Source organism: Equus caballus, chromosome 27 (genome assembly GCF_041296265.1).
Source record: "Equus caballus isolate H_3958 breed thoroughbred chromosome 27, TB-T2T, whole genome shotgun sequence".
In the NCBI taxonomy this organism is placed as follows: domain Eukaryota; kingdom Metazoa; phylum Chordata; class Mammalia; order Perissodactyla; family Equidae; genus Equus; species Equus caballus.
Window position 1 is genome coordinate 52,627,689 of NC_091710.1, and position 19,703 is coordinate 52,647,391.

At 40.6% G+C, this 19,703-nt stretch overlaps 1 long non-coding RNA gene across 2 annotated transcripts in view; it reads left to right on the forward strand.

Annotated features, from left to right (window-relative positions):
- The first annotated feature begins 668 nt into the window (after positions 1–668).
- Positions 669–19,703, forward strand: part of LOC138921009 (uncharacterized) — a 136,247-nt gene continuing 117,212 nt past the window's right edge. The window contains exons 1-2 of one of the 2 annotated variants that reach the window (XR_011433137.1): positions 669–806; positions 2,457–2,521. This is a non-coding gene — a long non-coding RNA (uncharacterized lncRNA). Of the gene's footprint in view, positions 807–2,456; positions 3,117–19,703 lie in introns of those variants that run through there. The other variant, XR_011433138.1, reaches the window with a different exon arrangement.

A 19,703-nucleotide genomic window follows, 5' to 3' on the forward strand; every position in this document is an offset into this window, starting at 1 on the left:
CTCAATCCTATCAAAGCTGAGAATGAGGAAGTGATAATTCCCAAAGAAAAAGTCACAGTGACCAGAAAATGACAGAGTAGATGCAGAACAGGCAAGACTGGATATTTTCCGGGTTTTTAGGTTTTCCATCAGTTGGTTGCTAAAGGCCATTGCTAAGGACTCCTTTGTGAGGATCCGCAGGTAAATTTGGCTACTAAGAGGCATCTCAATCAAGTGTCTTTGTCTCCATACCCCACCTCTGAATTGTATTTCAGTCCTAGTACTGTTTTACCCTCAAGTAAACAAATGTCTCTTCTGTGAGTCCCAATATCTCTTTTAATAGTTGAGGATGGTGTATCATACTAGTTGATTTTGCCACAAGAACTTGTAACCAAGGGTTTCAACCACAGCTATTTGTTCTGCTCGAATTCTCTGTTCCCTGGGCTTGTCCAGGGTTCACCTGGGGTCCCTCTCCTCTCAGCTGATTCCTTTCTCGGTGGCCAAATGTATTCTATGGCATCTAGAAAATTAAATTTAACAAGCCACAGATTTCCCTAAGTCGCACATGCCTCTTCACCTTTTAAAGTTTTCACAAAGTGTAGTGCAGACCACTGTAATATTTGGGGCAGAGCTGATAATAGACGGAGGATTAAAAGTAAATTCTCTCTACATTTTTGTCTTTGATCCCAGTGACACAAAGGACTGGAGCCCCGACTACTGATCCTTCTGACGGGATTTTGGCTTAGATAACATATTGATGCTGTGCCCCAGGTCTCCAGTGAACGCTGTCAAATTAGCAGGAGTCACTAAAACATATCGGCTGGCAGGTGAGTCTTTGTTCCAAAGAATGAAAGCCCTGCAGAGCCACTCCAACTTTTCTGACACCCCAAGGGTGGGTGTTGACATCCTGTTGTCGATGCTAGATGAGAACTATGATTCCCAGTGGGTATGGTTTGCCGCATGTAGGAGATCACATGGTGAATAATTGAAAAATCTCTGCTGTGTGCACGCTGAATCTTCCATGGTAGGGAGATGGAGAACCAGTTTTGTACATGCTGTGCTAGCCCGGTAGATGAGGGCCATATAGTTGAAAAAGCAATGTGCCTGCAAGTGTATGTGTATTCACGCATGCATTCCTGTGCATGTATACATGTAAATACGCATACATATGTGTGTGTGTACAGTTTGTATGCTATTCTCTTATCCTGGATTTTTCTCCCCCTTTTATTTGACTAACTTCCACTATTTTAAAGATGCATGCTCCCCACTTCAGCTAGAAAGACCCATACATGCCCTGCCTCTTTCAGGCTCAAGTGGCACTTCCCCATGCTCTGTAGCCCACTGCGTTTAATTTTGGTCCAGTGCGCACCACATTGTGTTGTGAGTACTGTTCTTTTTTCTTTAACCTACATTGTCCATATTTAGCTGAGTCCTGAGCACAGAGAAGGTCCTCAAAATACTTGTTGAGTGAATGAAGAATGAACCAAATAAAACCAGAGGCATATTCACACAATTCTACTATCCTAAGAAATCCGCCTAGTTTCCTGCTTCCCACTCTCAGGCCTCGTCATGAAGCAAACACAATTTCATGACAGCGGAAGAACAGATACAGTCACTTTTTGAAAAAACGTGTTTTATCATAAACATTTTTTAGTGCTAGCCTTTATATAAATCATTCATAAAAGTCAATGCAGTCTTCCTGGTATCTTGCCTTCTTAAATACTTCACTGTGCCTCTCAGTCCAAACACTACAACTAACCGGTGAGGCAGGCTGCTGTCAGTAGCCCTGCGTTGTCAGGAAGAGGACAAAGTGGGCATGGAATGTGGCTTGTCTCAGGGTGTCATGGAGTTGGGTCTAAAAAGGCTTGGGCCAAGACCAATGTCATGAAGATTTTCTCCTACATTTTCTTGTCAGAGTTTTACAGTTTCAGGTCTCATGTTTAAGTCTTTAGTCCATTTTGAGTTGATTGTTGTGGATGGTGTAAGATAAGGGTCTAATTTTATTCTTTTGCATGTGGATATCCATTCCCAACACACCTCTTGAAGAGACTGTCCTTTCCCCATTGTGTGTTCTTGGCTCCCTTGTTAAAGATCAGGTGACCATCTATGTCTGAGATTATTTGTAGGCTCTCTGTTCTATTCCGTTGGTCTATATATCTGTCTTGTTCCAGGATCATGCTGCTTTAATTACTGTAACTTTGGAATATATTTTGAAGTCAGGGAGTGTGAGGCCTCCAGCTTTGCTCTTCTTGCTCAGGATTGTTTCATATTCAGGGTCTTCTGCAGTTCCATATGAATTTGAGGATTATTTTTTTTTCTCCTGTTGTAAAAAATGCCATAGGAGTCTTGATAAGGACTGCATTGAATCTCTGGGTCACCTTGTGTAGTATGGACATTTTAACAATATTAAGTCTTCCAATCCATGAACATGGGATGTCTTTCCACTTATTTGTGTCGTCTTTGATTTCTTTCAACAGTGGCCTTGGCAACAGTTTCCTGGATATGACACCAAAAGCACAAGCAACAAAAGCAAAATAGACAGGTGGGTCTGCATCAAACTAAAAAGCTTCTGTACAGCAAAGGAAAAGATAAACAGAGTGAAAATGCAACCTATGGAATGGTAAAAAATTGGGGCCAGCCTGGTGGTGCAGCAATTAAGTGCACACGTTCTGCTTCTGCAGCCCGGGGTTCGCCAGTTCGGATCCCGGGTGCAGACATGGCACTGCTTGTCAAGCCATGCCGTGGTAGGCATCCTACATATAAAGTAGAGGAAGATGGGCATCGATGTTAGCTCAGGGCCAGGCTTCCTCAGGAAAAAGAGGAGGATTGGCAGCAGATGTTAGCTCAAGGCTAATCTTCCTCAAACAACAAAACAAAAAAATATTTGCAAACCGCATATCTGATAAGGGGTTAATATCCAAAATATGTAAGGAACTCTTACAATTTAATAGCGGGAAACTGTATTAAAAAAATGAACAAAGGAACCAAATATGTCTTCTTCCAAAGAAGACGTAAAAATGGCTGACAGGTATGTGAAAAGGTGATCAGCATCATTAATCATCAGGGAAATGCAAGTCAAAACCACAATGAGATGTCACTTCACACCTGTGAGGATGGCCGTTATTGAAAAGACAAAAGGAAAGTGTTTTTGAAGACATGGAGAGAAGGGAACACTTGTGCAATGTTGGGAAGGTAAATTGGCTCAGCCACGATGGAAAACAGTATGGATTTTCCTCACAAAATTGAAAATGGAACTCCTATTGATCCAACAACCCCAGTTTTGGATATATGCACAAAGGAAACGAAAACACCATCTCAAAGAGATCTCTGCACTCACATGTCCATTCACAACATCCACAGTATGGAAAAAACTAAGTGCCCGCCAATGGATGAATGGATAAGGGAAATGTGGTATAAACACCCAATGGAATATTACTCAGCCTTAAAATAGAAGGAAATCCTGCCATATGAGACAACATGGATGAACTTGGAGGACATTATGCAAATTGAAATAAGCTGGTTATGGAAGGACAAATATTACTTACCTGAAGCACTTATGTGAAGCACTTATATGAAGCATCCTAAGCAGCCAAACTCATAGAAACAGAGGGGAGAGTAGTGGCTGCCAGGAGCAGGGAGAGTGGAGGAAATGGGAGTTGATCAATGGATGCAAAGCTTCAGTTATGTAGGATGAATTAGGCTCTACAGATCCACTGTACAATGTTGTGCCTATAGTTCACAGCGCTGTATTGTGCTCTTAGAAATTTGCGAAGAGGGTAGATCTCATGTTGTGTTCTTGCCACATTTTTAAAAACAAATAAAATGAAATAAAATGAAATGACTTGCACTGCCTCCTCCTTGTGTTTGTCCTGGCTGGGCCCCGCCCTCAGCCCTTACCAGAGTTGCTTAAACAAAAGGCAACCCAATCAATTGGCAGGTGATCAGAAGTGATTATCCGGCTGCCTCTAGAACAGGTCCACAGAGAAAATTGAATCCTTAACTGCTGGCAGAACTTGGCAGGTTATTCCAGGGTTGCCAGCCCTGAAGATACTGGAGTTGGTGACTGTTTACAATGCTTTCCCTTTCCACTGTGACAAGGGACAAATGAGCATCTGGGGTGGTGCACCTATAACTGACAAATGTAAACAGTTCTTGACCTCTTTTGAAGACAGCAATGACCATCAAGTCCAAATGACTGCATGCACATTCTAAGTTTGCCTGCTCAGCAGTCAGGGCTCTCCATATTCAGTGATCGGGACACAGGCTGGGAGAGATTACAGGGGTTAAGATCACACAGCACATGGATGGTGCGGCCAGATTTTATATTTGACTCCAAAGCCTGGACTCTTTCTCCAACACTGATGCTCTTTGTGCTCATGAAGAGCACTTTGTGTGTCTGTCACCTTCACTGCAGAAATCCTCTGTAAATAAAGGAGAACATGGTGATTTTTTCTCATATCTTGATTTTCCAGGAATATAGGCAGGAACAGCCGTGCTGTCTCAGGAGTCTGGCTTCAGCCTGTTTCTGTCTTCTTTAATTGTTTCCAATTTCTCTTTCTGGTCTTTAGTCCCAACGTAGATCTGACCACCGGGGCGGTGGGGAGGGAAGGAAGGCAAGACTGTTGGAGGGACCGGCTTCCCAGTGCCAACCAGGCAATGTGAGAAGGGGAAGTAGTTAGTCATCTGATGGGGGAATCAGAAAACTGACTAATATCCAGGTAGTGTTTGAATGGGCTCTGGGAGGGCCAGTGCCAAGATTCCCCATGCCCTGCTGGCAAGTCCTGTAAAGGATAAATTAAATCCTGCTTGCTGTGTGGGGAAGCTGAGGCTTGGAGAATCTGAATAACTCTCCAAAGTTCTCACAGATATGAAGTGGCAGAACTGCAACAGGAGCTGATGGCTTGCAGTCCAGATTCCAGGATTTGTTCTCTTTATCTTCTCTCATCATGGAAGCTAATGAGCAGAATATTCTCCCTCAGGGAGGTGCTGTGCAGTATGACCAAGACATCAGAAGGCTCTCTTTCTGCAAAATAAGCCTGCCTCCCTTTCATCACCACTGCCCTCATTTAGCATGTATTCCCCAATGGGATTCTTCCTCAGAGCTACCAAGTGTGAGAAAGGGGCCACAATACATTACAAAGGACAAAGAACTTGGCTTAGAGTAAATGATCAGTAAACGTTCATTGGATTTTTGGATAAATGAACTAATGAATTAGTAAATAAATGAAGAGAGGAATATGAACTCAATTTTCAACATACCAAAAGTTAAACCAGTTGGAAAAAATGCTGACAATTCACTGACTAGAAAAACCCAATGTTTCAAGAAAGAGGAAAGTTTAGTACTAAAAGAAAGAAATATACTTTCTGTACAGAAATTTGAAATTCGTTCCATGTTATGGATTATGAGACGTATTTTTGGAAATAGCCTGTGGGTTACAGTGGTAACCTAGTGAACTGTGCTTTGCACCCTCGACCCCCCAAGTCATTGACACGTTTTCATCATAACAGTCACTGGGAGAGCCTGGCTGTGTGCAGGCATCATGCTGTACAAAACCTCAAACAAAACTCAGACCAAGACAGTCAGGAACAAGGACTCTCCCGGTTTGTCTCACTAATCGCTGTCTGTCTTTTCCAGTTGAGTCATTTTTCTCCTCCCCAGGTGTCTTTATTTTGCAGCATTTCAAAATTTCTCATGAACGTATTCCTTTCACTTGATTCCCCTCCTCCTCTTTTGAAATCACGAAGGCTGCTTCTTCGCTTTCCTTGCTGAACCAACGTCGGTGGGGTTCCACCTATTCTAACGGTCAGTATTTATCCAATGATTCTTGGTTTGCTTTTTATTTTTTCTGTTGCTCACCACAACAGCTCGCCTCTGCTCTGCACAGATTGGACCAAGAATTTTGTATTCTTTTCATACATTTTCAAGAAATCTCCAACTTTCATCCAGATTACTGACTTATTTTAATACCAGCTGCCTCCTGCTTGGGGCGGGGCACTGAAGGCCGCCTCCTGCCCATGGTGTCCCCAGGGCCTGAGTCCAGGCCTCCTCACATCTCCTCCCATCTCCTCAGAGCCCTTGGATCTGCTTTAATCCTCTTACCCAGTCTCTTCTCTCTCTAGATGCCATCGAGGTATCTTTATGACACATACGTATGATTTTGTCGTTCTCTGTTTTGGAAATTATTTTCGAAATTCCTTTAGTTAAAGCAAGAGTTCATCGTTTGAATACATGAGTTATTTTAAGAAATTTAAGAATGACTTTTTTATGACAAAACAAAAATTGAAGAGAAGCATTATATTTCTTTACTTTTAGGCAGATTTATTATGTGACTGTGGAAACTGATTATTTTATTCCAACAAGAAGCTCTGATTGCACACACGTGCACACACACACACACAATTTTGATTAATCCCAGGTGAGAAGCTCAATGATTTTTTTTTACTTTGGTTGTCAAATATATATCTTAATATGTAGCTTATGGGAGAAAACCGAGGAGATCTTTTGTGGATTTTGGAAGCGTTGGGGAATACTTTAGAAGATAGTCCTCAATGTGGCATACAAAGGCATTTACACCATCCTTTATTCTTGGAGAAATCTCATGCATGCTTCAAAGAAAGAGCCAGATGGACAGCCTCTGTGAATAGCTTCCTACCTACAGGCAGTATGAGCGGATTCCTCCTGTATGGTCCCACAGTGTGTTGTGCATGCCACTGGCACAGCATGGGCACACTGCAGCCAATCCTATGTGCAACATCCTCACCACACAAGAATGCTTGGGGAGCATTTGTTTTTTGCATCCTAAAATGTGTACACCACAATCTGACTCAAAATATGTTTAATATCATATTCATCCTAAGTTTAAAACAACAAAAACTGAATGAGGAGGTCTTTGAAGAAGAAAGAGAACCAGGAGAAGTTACTGGATGGGATCTAAGCTCATCATGAGGATAAGGACACTTCTGATGGACACAAACAAGTATGAGGCCAGCAGGCATACGTCCTTCAGGTGCTATTTGCCCTGGCAGGAGAAATAGTATCTCTGTCAGAGGAGCCAGGCAAGACAGCAAATCTGATGCAAAGACAAGGTAAGTAAGGTAGATTAAAGGGTTACAAATTGAGCTTGAGGGAATTTAAAAATAGTTGCCAGAGGGAAAAGATAAGAAAATTAACACTTATAGTGCATCTAATGTGTATCTGGAACTATACTAAGAGTTTTCACGTCTTATTTTATTATATACTAATATCACCAAAACAGATGTCATTATTTCCATTTTATGAATGAGGACAGGAGCTCATAGGAGTTAACCTTATTCCACAAGCATATGAAATGCCTAGTGTGACACTGGGCATGAAAAATCAAACAAGCCATAATCCTTGCCTTTGAGGTTCTTGCTCTGTAGTAAGGATAACCAAAATAATTCAACACTTGGAGTATAGTGTTATAAGTACGATATTTGAGAAATGTGCTAAATCCTTTTGAGTTCATAGGTGTGGATGTAATTCAGGAAGATTAGGGAAAGCTTCATAGAGATGGTAATAATGGAGCTGAGAACTTCAGGATAAATAAAAGCCAGCTCTGTGAAGGTGGGGAGTAGAGGGAAGAGAGGGAAGGAATCCAGGCAGAGGGAAAGGCGCGTAAGGGAAGCCTCAGTGGCATGAAACACTCACGAACAATTTGCTATGGCCTGGGAGAAGGATGCTTGTACGGAAATCATGGAGTAAAATCAAGAGAAATGTACGTGCCAAGGCATGAGAGGCTGGGTATAACTCAAGATCAACTTGTACATGGATATAGTAAGTGGTGCAACAGGAATTCAAATGCAGAACGCCCAGTTCAATCCATTACCCAGAAACACAAATCTGCAAAGGAGCAATGATGGAGCCCAGGTAAAGCCAAAGGGGAAGCTGAAACCACACCAAGACGTGATGAGGAGCCAAAGGGTACCATCAAGAGCTAGAGAAGCACATTCAGGGAGCAGGTAGGAATCAGGGACACGTACTGGGATTCAAAGACACATGCGTGTTTCCTAAATGTCCATCAGTGGACGAATGGATAAAGAAGATGTGGGGTAAATATATATACAATGGAAAATTGTTCAACCATGAGAAAGGAGGAAATCCTGCCATTTCCAACAACATAGGTGAAGCTTGAGGGCATTATGCTAAGTGAGATATGTTGGACAGAGAAAGACAAATGCTGTATGATCTCACTTATATACGAAATCTGAAAAAGTCAAACTCATAAAAGTAGAGAGTAGAATGGTGGTGACCAGGGGCTACGGGGTGGGGGAATTGGGGACATGTTGTTGAAGGCTACAAATTCGTAACTGGTAGATAAATAAATCCTGGAGATCTAAGACATAGCCTAGTGACTGCAGTCAACAATACTGTATCATAAACTTCAAAGTTGCTAAGAGACTAGATCTTAATTTTTCTTACCACAAAAAAGCAATGGTAATTATGGGACATGATAGAGGTGTCAGCTAACACTAGCATGGCATTCATATTGCAATATATAAATGTATCAAGTCAACACATTGTACGCCTTAAACTTACGTAATGTTACATGTCAACTATATCTCAGTAAAAGACGCATGAGAGCAAAGGCATTTAGACAGAGTGTGCTGAGTCATCAGTTGTTTTGAACACTACCCTCTTCCTCTTCAGCAGCTTGTCCATCCTAAGGAAATCTTCCCTGAGACTGAGAAGTGCAGAAGTCAGACCTCACTACTTTAAACACTTCCCCCCCCAGAGCTAGACCTGGACAAACACAACTACAGCTATTAATTAGAGGTACATAAACGTGAACTTCAGGAGAAGGGAGAGTTTTTCTTTCAGTTTTTGTGTGCAAACTATTATTTGCACCATCAAATACTTCCAAAGGCTGGTGGGAAATTATGGACTAAACAATAGAGATTGTGTTCAGACTGGAAAAATATTTAAAATGACTGTAAACAGTCTCTTTCTTCTCTTTTTATATTCCTTTTTTATTCTTAAGTAAGTTTTTGGGTACACAATGTCAGAAAATTAAGAGATACATAAAAATATACTGTTCAAATAATTTGGAAGAAAATATACCTCTTAGGATGTGTATTACATGACAATCTCTATATATATCAAATGCACTAATATCATGACTGCATTTTAGTATTGCATAGAGTTTTTTGGTTAAACCCCATAAGAAGGTCAAGAAAGGCATCTTTACTGACTAATTTTCTATTAGAGTCTTCTAAGAAACAAGATACAGTCATAGATTTTAAAGGAAGGAATCTGATTCAATCAGTTATTGCAATTATTTCTACTGGCTCTCCAGACCCTGCAATTTATTGGCCTTTGGCACAGCCATCTTTTTCCTGTTGTATCAGATTTTTTTTCCTCTACTACCCATGGGCTGCTGACCTCAATGTCCTGTGTCTACACTTTTAAGTTGGACATCTAAAAAATTCACATTTCCTAAAGGGCTGTTATCCCCTCCTGTGGTTTATTGAATTTTGCCTATTGATCTAATTTGAATACACAGTCCCAGAGGCCTTCAAATAATGTTGCTTTTTTTAAACAAAGAGGGAAGGGATTTTTAAAAAATACGTTTATCTTATTTTTGTTCTTATTGTTTTCAAGTCAAAATTTTACCTGGGGAAAATTTTACCTAGAGAGCCAGTCTCTAGTAAAAGAAACATTTCTTTTAAAAAGGCTACCTTGCACAAATGTGTTTGTGTGACGATCAGAAATTACACTTACAGAATTTAGAGGGGAATTGAAGCTACTTGTTAATTTGTCATTTGAGATACGGTGGGCTAAATAAGTGTCAGAAGAATGTTAAATATGGATATACGAATGTTCAAATAAAAGCAAGTGAAATAAACTGGATCTGTCTTAAGAAGCATTTTTTTTTTTGAGGAAGAGGAGGATTGGCCTTGAGCTAACATCTGTTGCCAGTCTCCCTCTTTTTGCTTGAGGAAGATTGTTGTTGAGCTAACATCTATGCCAAACTTCCTCTATTTTATGTGGGATGCTGCCACAGCATGGCTTGATGAGCAGTGCTAGGTCCAGGCCTGGGATCTGAATCTGCAAATCTCTGGCCGCTGAAGCAGAGCATATGAACTTAACCACTATACCATCTGGCTGGCCTTAAGAAGCATTTTTTGATGAAGCGGTGGATGACATGGCATTGCTCTGGTCCATGGGAAGTGGGGGGTCTTGAGGCAGAGTGGGAGGAGTGAACCATTTTGCTGATGGATAAGAAATGAAATGTGACAGCATAATATATCTTGTAATATAAAAGTCAGATACAACATACACTGTCTTCAGGAATGAAAGAAGTCTTCTGAGCAATAAAAGAAGGTGTGTCATAGTGATACAGTGACCTGTGGGATTCGATGTTCCTTTTTCATAACTCACAGATGGACAGATGCACAGGGTTTGAAGGTAGGGACGTGGAGCAGCTATGACACTGAGCAGGCACAACAGAGAATGAGAAGGAAAGGCAGGAAGCCAAGAAAGATGAACCATGAATGGCTGATAACTTCTCTAATGAAATTTGCTCCTAATTCCTCTCCTTGTCTCTGAACACTGCCACCTGCAGCCAAATGAAAAGATACTTGTTCATCAAAAACAGACCCTACAGTGCATTAGGTACATTGATTTTGGTGAAATGAATGGAATTCTAAGGTCAAGGGAACATGTTTTCTAATACAAATGTTTTATCTGAGGTTATGTACAATTAAGGATGGTAGTTATAATATCCCCACCAACAGTTTTCTAACTTCTGCTCAAATGCCTGTGGTGACAAAGCAGCCACGAAGTCAGCCCATTGGGAGGTAATTCAAAAGGTTGATATTTTTATTCATTTATCAAATGGCTTTCACCCACCTCTTTAATTTCTACATTGACTCTAATTCTGACCTTGGAGATACCTAGAACAAGTTTACACACTTCTTCAGATAATAATGTTTTGGATGTGAGAGCAACCCTTGAGTCAGACATTGTCTTTATTTTCCTGAATAAACATTGTGTCTTCATCCATCTCTGAAAAGCACACAAAAATGTTTCAATGATTTCTATCCATGGCATTGTCTTCTGTAGCCCACGTCCATTCTCCTGCTCTGATGTAGATCTATGGCTCTAGAGATGGCATCTTTGGCATGACTTTAATATTTGAGAATGACAATGAAGGCGGTGCCAAGGCAGAGAGCTGCCCTGAATGGTTGGGAGTGGGAACCTGCAGAAACTCTGAATGGACTCTTCTATTTGTGAAGGCGATCCAAAGGATCACCTAAATCTTTCTCTTCTCTTTGGAGGAATATTTTTAGTGGTGTGGGAGATATTGTTTACTCCCCCTCCACTCCAGAGCAGCAAGACTAAAATGATTCTACCACTGCCAGAGGGATGGAAATCCCCATGATTGCATATGGCTTCTCAGAATCTCCAAGCCAGGCTGTTCCTTTCTCTGAGGCCTATATAAATGCTAGTATATGCTGATTTGTAATGAGTAATCAAGGAGCCAGAAAGATTGGCTGGAGAGAGCTGAAAAATAATAGATTCTACAAAGGGAAAACAAATGTTCTGGAATAAGAGAGGATGATTGAACTTGAGTCAGTCCGCTAAGAGCTCTGCAGAGCTAGAATGGTCTGCCAAGTACACATCCAACAGTAGTCTCTACGGAATCAACAAGGGGAGGTGGAGTTTCCACCTGCCTCTTCCAGCTCACAAAGATATAAAAAAATGATTTTCTCTGATGAAGTCTAGAAGCCAAAGTTCTGATTTATTTTTTCCTCATTGAAAACCCCTGATGCAGGCCAGATACAGGCCTCTTTCCAGGCACCATTAGAAAGTACAATATTATGTGTTTTATAAGGTATAAGTAGTTGTGTGAATTTTCAATTTAAAACATTTACATCTCTGTAGGATAGTCATTCTCATTGAAGTCTTGAAGTCGAGGGTGATTTGAAAGAGTATAGCAATTGATAGCATACTTAGGAGCTATCTTAAGTCCTTTTTTCTCTTTTTTAAAATTTTAGAACAAGATACAGGATAGATGCATTGAGAGAGAGAGAATGAATGAGTTGATAAGTAAATAACAGACAAACAAACAATTCTTTTGAGAAGAAAGCATGTTGGAAAGTACAAGTTTTTCAAAGAGAGAACTTCAGGAAGTACTTCCATATCTTCGGTAGAAATAGTGAAAAAGAAAGGAAGCCAAGGACAGGTCCTCGTTTTAGCTCAGACCCTGCAATTTCCCCAGAATCTTGAATCTTACTTAGGAGAATGTCCAGATCTAAGCAATGAAACTGAGAACCCAATATGAGGATTTCAAGAGATGTTGGAAAGCACTAGCGATAGGGAGACTGAGACTCAAGATAATGCTTCAACATCTGGAAATACGTCATCAGCCTCAATTTACATAAAAAATGGATCCATGAGATATACAATTAAAGCATCGCAAGTTATACTTGAAGGTATTGGATCTTATTCAAGTTCTTAATATCATGAAGGGATGAGGGGAGATACAAGTTTAGCAATAATAACATATCTGTCGCCTGGCTATCACCATTGTTAGAAAGTTCTTATAATGAGTCAGAAGCTCAGTTCCACCAGTGAACCCTAATTCTGTCCTTTGCAGTCACATGGTAAGGTTGATGTTTCTTGCATATGACATTCCTTCTAAGGTTAAAAGAGAGCAGAGAGCTGTCTGCTGAATGTTGATAGTATTGAATTAATATCCTAGCTATGCTGCAGCCCAGCTTGCGTAGGAGCTCTCTTCTTTAAGGTCTTAACCCAGGCACCCGAACTCTTAGCATTTATGCAGTATAGGCCCTCTGTGGTCAAGGTCCCTGGACAACATATTTCTCAGTAGTTTTCAGCTGTGTCCCCTGATCTCACCACTCCTAATCTATCCATTGGTCAACAAGGGGGGCAGTTGCTGGAAGTGGTGAATGCTTTATCTCTGTTCTAGTAGAGGACAGTTTTATTATCCTAGTGGATGAAGCATTTTATGACACAAAACCAGGCCCTTAAGTCACCTACTTGTTGGCTCAAAAACTGATTATGTCCGTAGAAGTCAACTCCAGCCTTACCATAACTTAGCTTTATCTTTCATGGAGGGAAAAGTCTGGTGGGGACATCTTGATATAATTGGCTGTCCTTAGGTAACTTTTCCAGGAAGTAGTTCTTTTGCTGAGCCCAGTGAAGGGTATCTCAACTATTTTGACATCTTCCAGTGCCGTGGAGGGTAAGGCTTCATGATGTGATAGTGGGCGCTTTGCAGAGAAATTCAAGGAAGCCTTTGACATCCCACAGAGAAAGGAAGCAGATAATCAAAATATTCAGGTTCTCTGCTAAGGGGCAGGATCTGTGACAGATTACAACTTTTGGCTGGCATTCCCAGACCAGTTGCAGAAAGGCGTAGGAGGCTCCATGAGAAGGGAAGTGGACTGGATTAACTTCCCATCCATTCTGCCAGGCAGAAGAGTGCCATTTTCTGAATTGAGTCATGAGCCACACAAATCCCCCATCCATCTATGAAACAGAGAGGGGAGATTTAAGTTCAGAGACCATATCTATCTATGTGGCTTTAAGTGACAACCCTAATTACTACTCACAGAGGCCTGCATTGTTGGGTTGGTCTAGAATCACTCTGGAGAAAGGCTTCAACAGAAGTGAATCACAGGCTGCCTCTCAGGATGCCCCAGGCTGAAGGCAGTGGAATGTGTGTGGAGGGGAGGGGACAGAAATGGAGAGTCACAGGTCCTGATCTTGGTCGGAGAGATTTCCTGTAAACCTCTTTTTTATATACCCGTAATATGTAGTCATTTCTGAAGAACATGACACCCAGGAAACTCAACAATTTTGCTGAATGGACTTCATATGTTCCTGAAGGCCTCCAAAATAGAATGAAAATGACTAGCATAAGACTTTAAACTTGATTTAAGAATTACTGTGATTGGATTCTGAGAACATATCCAAAACGTAACTGCTTTAACTGATGTCCCAGGAGTGTCAGTGGCATGGTTATTTGTTTCTATTTCTATTTTTGTTCCTTCCTCCAACCTAACCAAATTTATCCGTTTTGTGAAAACATTTTATTCATTTGACAAATCTTCATTGAATGCTTAGCGCTTCTTCAGATTCCAGGAACAGTTCTAGACACTAAGGATAGATCAGTGAAGAGACTTAAAAACAATATCCTGGGACTGCCTCATGTCCTAATAGTTAAGTTTGGCACACTCCACTTCTGTGGCCTAGGTTCGGTTCCTGGATGTGGACTTACACCACTTGTTCGCAGCCACACTGTGGCGGCAACCCACATACAAAATAGAGGAAGACTGGCCACAGGTGTTAGCTCAGGGTGAATCTTCCTCTGAGAAAAAAAAAGAAAAAAACATTCTTGCTATGATGTCTTACATTCCAGAACGAATAGACAAACAAGTGGACAAATAAAATATGTCAGTTGATGATAAGCATTATGGAAAAAAGAAAATCAGGGGATACTTGGAAAGGGGTTGTCATTTCCAGTAGATGGGTCTGGAAAGGCCATAAAGAGAAGGAAATATTTGAGAAATGATATAAAGAAGGTGGGAAAAGATTCATACTGATATCTAGAGGAGAAATGTTCCAGTCAGAAGAAAGAGAAAATCTAAAGACTCTGAAGGGAACGTGCCTAGTCTAGTCCAGGAAAAGATGACTAGTGTGCTTTTAGTGGAGTAAGCAAGAGAGGGTGGAGGAGACCAGGTCAGAGAGGTGACGGGGGCTCTGGTGGTGGTCAGATGATAGTGGTTTTGTAATCATGAACACGGGTCTTCAGTTGGACGGCTCTGTGCAGAGGAATTACGTTATGTGGCTCATATTTTTAAAAGATCATTGTTACGAAAGATTATAAAGTGACAAAGAGTCAAGGGCTGCAGAAGGAAGAGCAGTGAAGAGCTGTTTACAGTAAATTAGGCTACAATTGGCGATGCCTTTGACCGGTGTGGTGGTCATGGTGGTTTCAGAAATGATTCAATTCTGCACACATTTTCCTCTAACTCTTTATTTTGAAAAAACTATTTAAGTCCCTAGAAAAGCTGAAAGGATGTTACAATGATACCCAAGTAAATCCTGTACCTACATTCACTAATTTGTAACATTTTGCCACATACGTTTTGACCTTCTCTTTTTGGTACACACACACACACACACATACACATAAAAATATTTGGATGAACCATATGAAAATAGCTTGCAGACACTGTGATATTTCAGCATCTGTTTTCTGATAAAAAACATATTCTCCTATATAACTTCAGTGTCAATACCACAAGCAAGGAAACTATCATTGACTACATAATATCTTATATTCAGTTCATATTCAAGTGTCTCCAATTCTATCAATACTTGTCTTTTTTTTTTTTAATGATTGGCACCTGAGCTAACATCTGTTGCCAATCTTTTTCTTCTTCTCCTCCTCCTCCTCCTTCTTCATTATTCTCCCCAAACCCCCCAGTACATCGTTGTATATTGTAGTTGTGGTCCTTCTGGTTGTGCTATGTGGGACACTGCCTCAGTGTGGCCTGATGAGTGGTACTAGGTCCACACCCAGAATCCCAGATGGAGAAACCCCAGGTCACAGAAGTGGAGCACGTGAACTTAACCACTTGGCCACATGGCTGGCACCCAATACTTGTCTTTTATAGCTGTTTTATCTTATTATTTTTTGATTAGTTTTAATGCACAACATTTTTTTATTGCATACAATGTAACAGCAAATATTCCCAATGTTTTAATATTTTTTTCAGAATAGCGATTTTTCCTGTGGTCAGGACAGTGCTACCTATGAAAAGATAGAAAAGCTACCCTTGACATTTCATTTTAGAGAATACTTAGATGACAAGATTTGCTGAAGACTCAGATATGAAGTATAAGAGAAAGACAGGGTCAAGGGAGCTCCAAGATTTTTGGCCTCTGCCAAACTTGACAACAGACTTGCTGTTTGATGAGGTTTCTATCAGATATCTAGAGTTTGAGGAGAAGTCTGGTTGAAGATGTAAATGTGGGAGTCATCAGCATTTAATTGAGCTTTAAGGCCAAGCAATTAGACTCACCAAAGGAGTACGTTTATATAGAGAAAAGGTCCAAGGACCATGGCCTGTGGCTCTCCAAAATTAAGTCAGATAAATGAGAAGGAATCAGCAAAAGACACTAAGAAAGAATTACCAGACCAAGAAAGGAGGAAAACCAAGTGAATATGTTCTGATTGTCATGGATAAACTGAGAATGATGATTCAAAGAGGAGTGTTTAACTTAGTCAAACCCTGGTGAAATGAGATGAAGCCTGTAATTTAACTTTTGATTTATCATTGTGAGGTATTGGTAACCTTGACACAAAGCAGTTTTGGTGTGATGTTGGAAGCAAAAGCCCAACTTAGGTGGAAGAAAAAATAAGAGTGAAGGAATTAAAATCATCAAAGGATTTTACTGTAAATAGGATAGAAAAATGGGACAGTAAATGAAGGGGAATGTGGGAGGAGTCAAAAGATTTTTTTAAATGGGAAAATTGATTCAGGAGAGAGAAGGTATATTGTTGGATAAATATTTTTCAATAGGTAATGTGATGTTTAATTTTATTTGTCAACTTAGCTAGGCCATGGCACCTGTATTTATGGTCAAACACTAGTCTAGATGTTGCTGTATTCTTAAAATGAAATTAGCATTTAATTCAGCAGACTTTGAGTAAAGAAGATTACTCTCCACAATGTGGATGGCCTCGTCCAATCAGTTGAAGGCCTTGATAGAAAAATGACTGACCTTCTGGAGGAAGAGGGAATTCTGCCTGCACACTGGCTTCAGACTCGAGCTGCAGCATCAAGCCTTCCTTGGGACTCCAGTCTGCTGGCCTACCCTGTGGATTTTGGACTTACACATCTACAATCTGAAAATATATCAGCCACTTCCTTAAAATACATCTCTCTATCTTTATTTCCTTCCTTCCTTCTTTCCTTCCTCCCTCCCTCCCTCCTTCCCCCCTCCCTCCCTTCCTTCCTTTTGGTTCTTTTTCTCTGGAAAACCATAACTAAGGAATAGGATCAAGTTCATAAATGGAGGTGTTTTATTTAGGAATAAATAGGAGTGAGGAGTTGCTTTATAGTAAGAATGAAAAGAAACAGCCGAATTGATGTGGTGATGGACTTCATGAATGTTTCTGCCAATGGCTTCAAATGCTGGGTAATAGTAGAGTTCACTGAGGTGAAGTCACATATTTAAAGAAGGACATGTCAGTGTATTGTGTGTTTTCTCCATTCACATGCAGCTGCACTAATATTAACAGAGAATGGCAGAAAACTAGATTTAGTGAGGGTTGAGACCTTTCCAAATAAGACGAACAAAGTTTGTGAGGACAGGGTTTTAGAGAGAAGTTAGCATTTGTAACTATGATTCCTGCAATTTAAGCTGAGAAAGGAGAGAAGTGAGAGACAATAGAGAGATGCCAGGACAATGCACAGTAGGTCTAGGTAGTGTTGATATATTACTGCAGTTATGGTATAAATAAGAGTGAGATCAGAAGAGAGATGGAGATAGAGAATACAATACTTGACACCGAGATTAGGAAAGGGTAGAAGAATTTGGCAATAATAGGGACTAGGGTATGACCATGAGAGTGGATGGTTTAGGAAGGGTGTGGGTCAAGACAATTAAAGGCCAAGGTCCAGATATTTAGTGGACAGAGCACTGGAAGGGTCATCTTTGTAGACACTGCTATTAGCAAGAAGGTACAACATGAATGGTGATCATGATCCAGGAGCTAATATCTTCAGGAAAAGAAGAGGCAAAAACTGGGATTTGGTAGATGACTGAATCCCATGCCATCAGTTTATATCATCCACTCACTCCTTATTGCAAATCTGGAGAGTTTTTGGAAAGAAGGGAGAGAATCATTTGGGGGCAGCAATGAGGAGTAAGAAGTTACGGTAGAAAAATGATGCCCCCAGACCCCAAAGATGTCCACAGCCTAATTCGTAGAACCTGTGACTTTACTACCTTATGTGGCAAAAGGGAATTTGCAGAAGTGATTAAGTTAGGGTCACTGAGATGGGGACCTTGTGATTATATGGGACTCATTTAACCACAAGAGGTCCTTAAAGTCAGAGAACTTTTCCTCGCTGTCGTTAGAGGAAGATGTGACTATGGAAGAAGAGTCCAAAAGACGCAATGTTGCTGGCTTTGAAGACGGAGAAAGGGAACCAAGAGCCAAGGGCTGCAGCAACATTAAAAATTGTGGCTGGCCCTCAGCTCACAGCAAGCAAGAAAATGGGGACCTGGATTCCATAGCCTCAAGGAACTGAATTCTGCCAAGTCAAGTGAACAGGAAAAAGATTCCCCGCTAGAGTCTCCATAAGGGAACACAGGCTGCCAATGCCTTATTTTAGCCTCCTAAGACTCGTGTTGGACTCCTGACCTACAGCAATTGGAAACTAATACAGAATTAAACTTATTCCGCCAACAAGTCCAGCGATGTAAGGGAATGAGAGAAAAAATCACAGCTTGAGAGGGTAGGCGAGAAGAAGAGTTCATCATTCTCACATTTCTCTTCATGAAGTTTGAGTTACTCTCAGGACATTACAGCCAGCTCCGATTCTGACTTCCTCAAGAAATACTGGGGTTCTGAGAACATGGTCAGCCGTGTGGGGGCCAACAGCCTGTTTCCAGAGAATTAAAGTGTAAACCTAGTGTTGAAAGGATTTGGTACGTGAATTAGGAATCTTTCTGCTCAAACATAGGTCTTTTTGAGAATTTGCTGTCTCCATACGTAAAAATAAAGCATTCATTAATGGAAGCCAGAATTTGAGAGTCATTTTTAAAAATTTTTTCCTAAAATTCCGTCAAATTTCTCTACTGAATTTATGTCCACTTTTGTTGTCCAAGACATTCATATCCTTAATTTAGATTAGGCTAATAGCATCCCAGCTGGCCTCCCTCTGTTATCACCCTCCCCACTCCAATCTCCAAATGATCATCACTCATCAGGGCCCTTCCTTCTGCTCAAATGTTTCAGTGACTTTTCATTGGCTTTTGGGGGAAAAAATGGATCTAGCACAATGCTCCCTCCTTCTGGAGCACTCTTATCCATCTTCTCTGTTCATATTTATCCTTCAGACCTCTGCTTAATCCACGCTCTCTCAAGTGAGCCTACGCTGGTACCTGATTAAGTCAATTACCCCTACTATATATTTCCATAGCATCATGTTAATCTGTTTGTAAGCATTGTCAGCAATGTAATTTACCCATACTTATTTGAGGTTTTGATTGAAGTTTTCTCTCCACTACTGTACTTTAAGTTCCTGAACACAGTATCATGTCTGTTTTCACTCTCCATTATTCAGCATCATGTCTGACACATCCCAGGCACTAAAATATGAATGAATGAATGAATGTCCATGAGAATATTTGTCTGCTGGGATAGAACTAACAAATCTACGATTATGTGTTGAGAAAACCCATAGAGGGTTCTCAACTTAAGCTGCTAGACCTAATGGCCATTTTTAAACAGGATATTTGGCACCTACATCATCACACTCTAGAGTCCTCAGGGAATACATTCTGGGATTTTTTTTTTTTTTTTACTAATATCTGGGTGACATAACTTATACCAAGGTAGACCTGCAGAAAATCTATAGTTCATTCCCAAAGCTTTGAGAGATGAAAGGAAGCATATATATAACTAAACTTGCAGACGTATTAGAAACCATGCAAG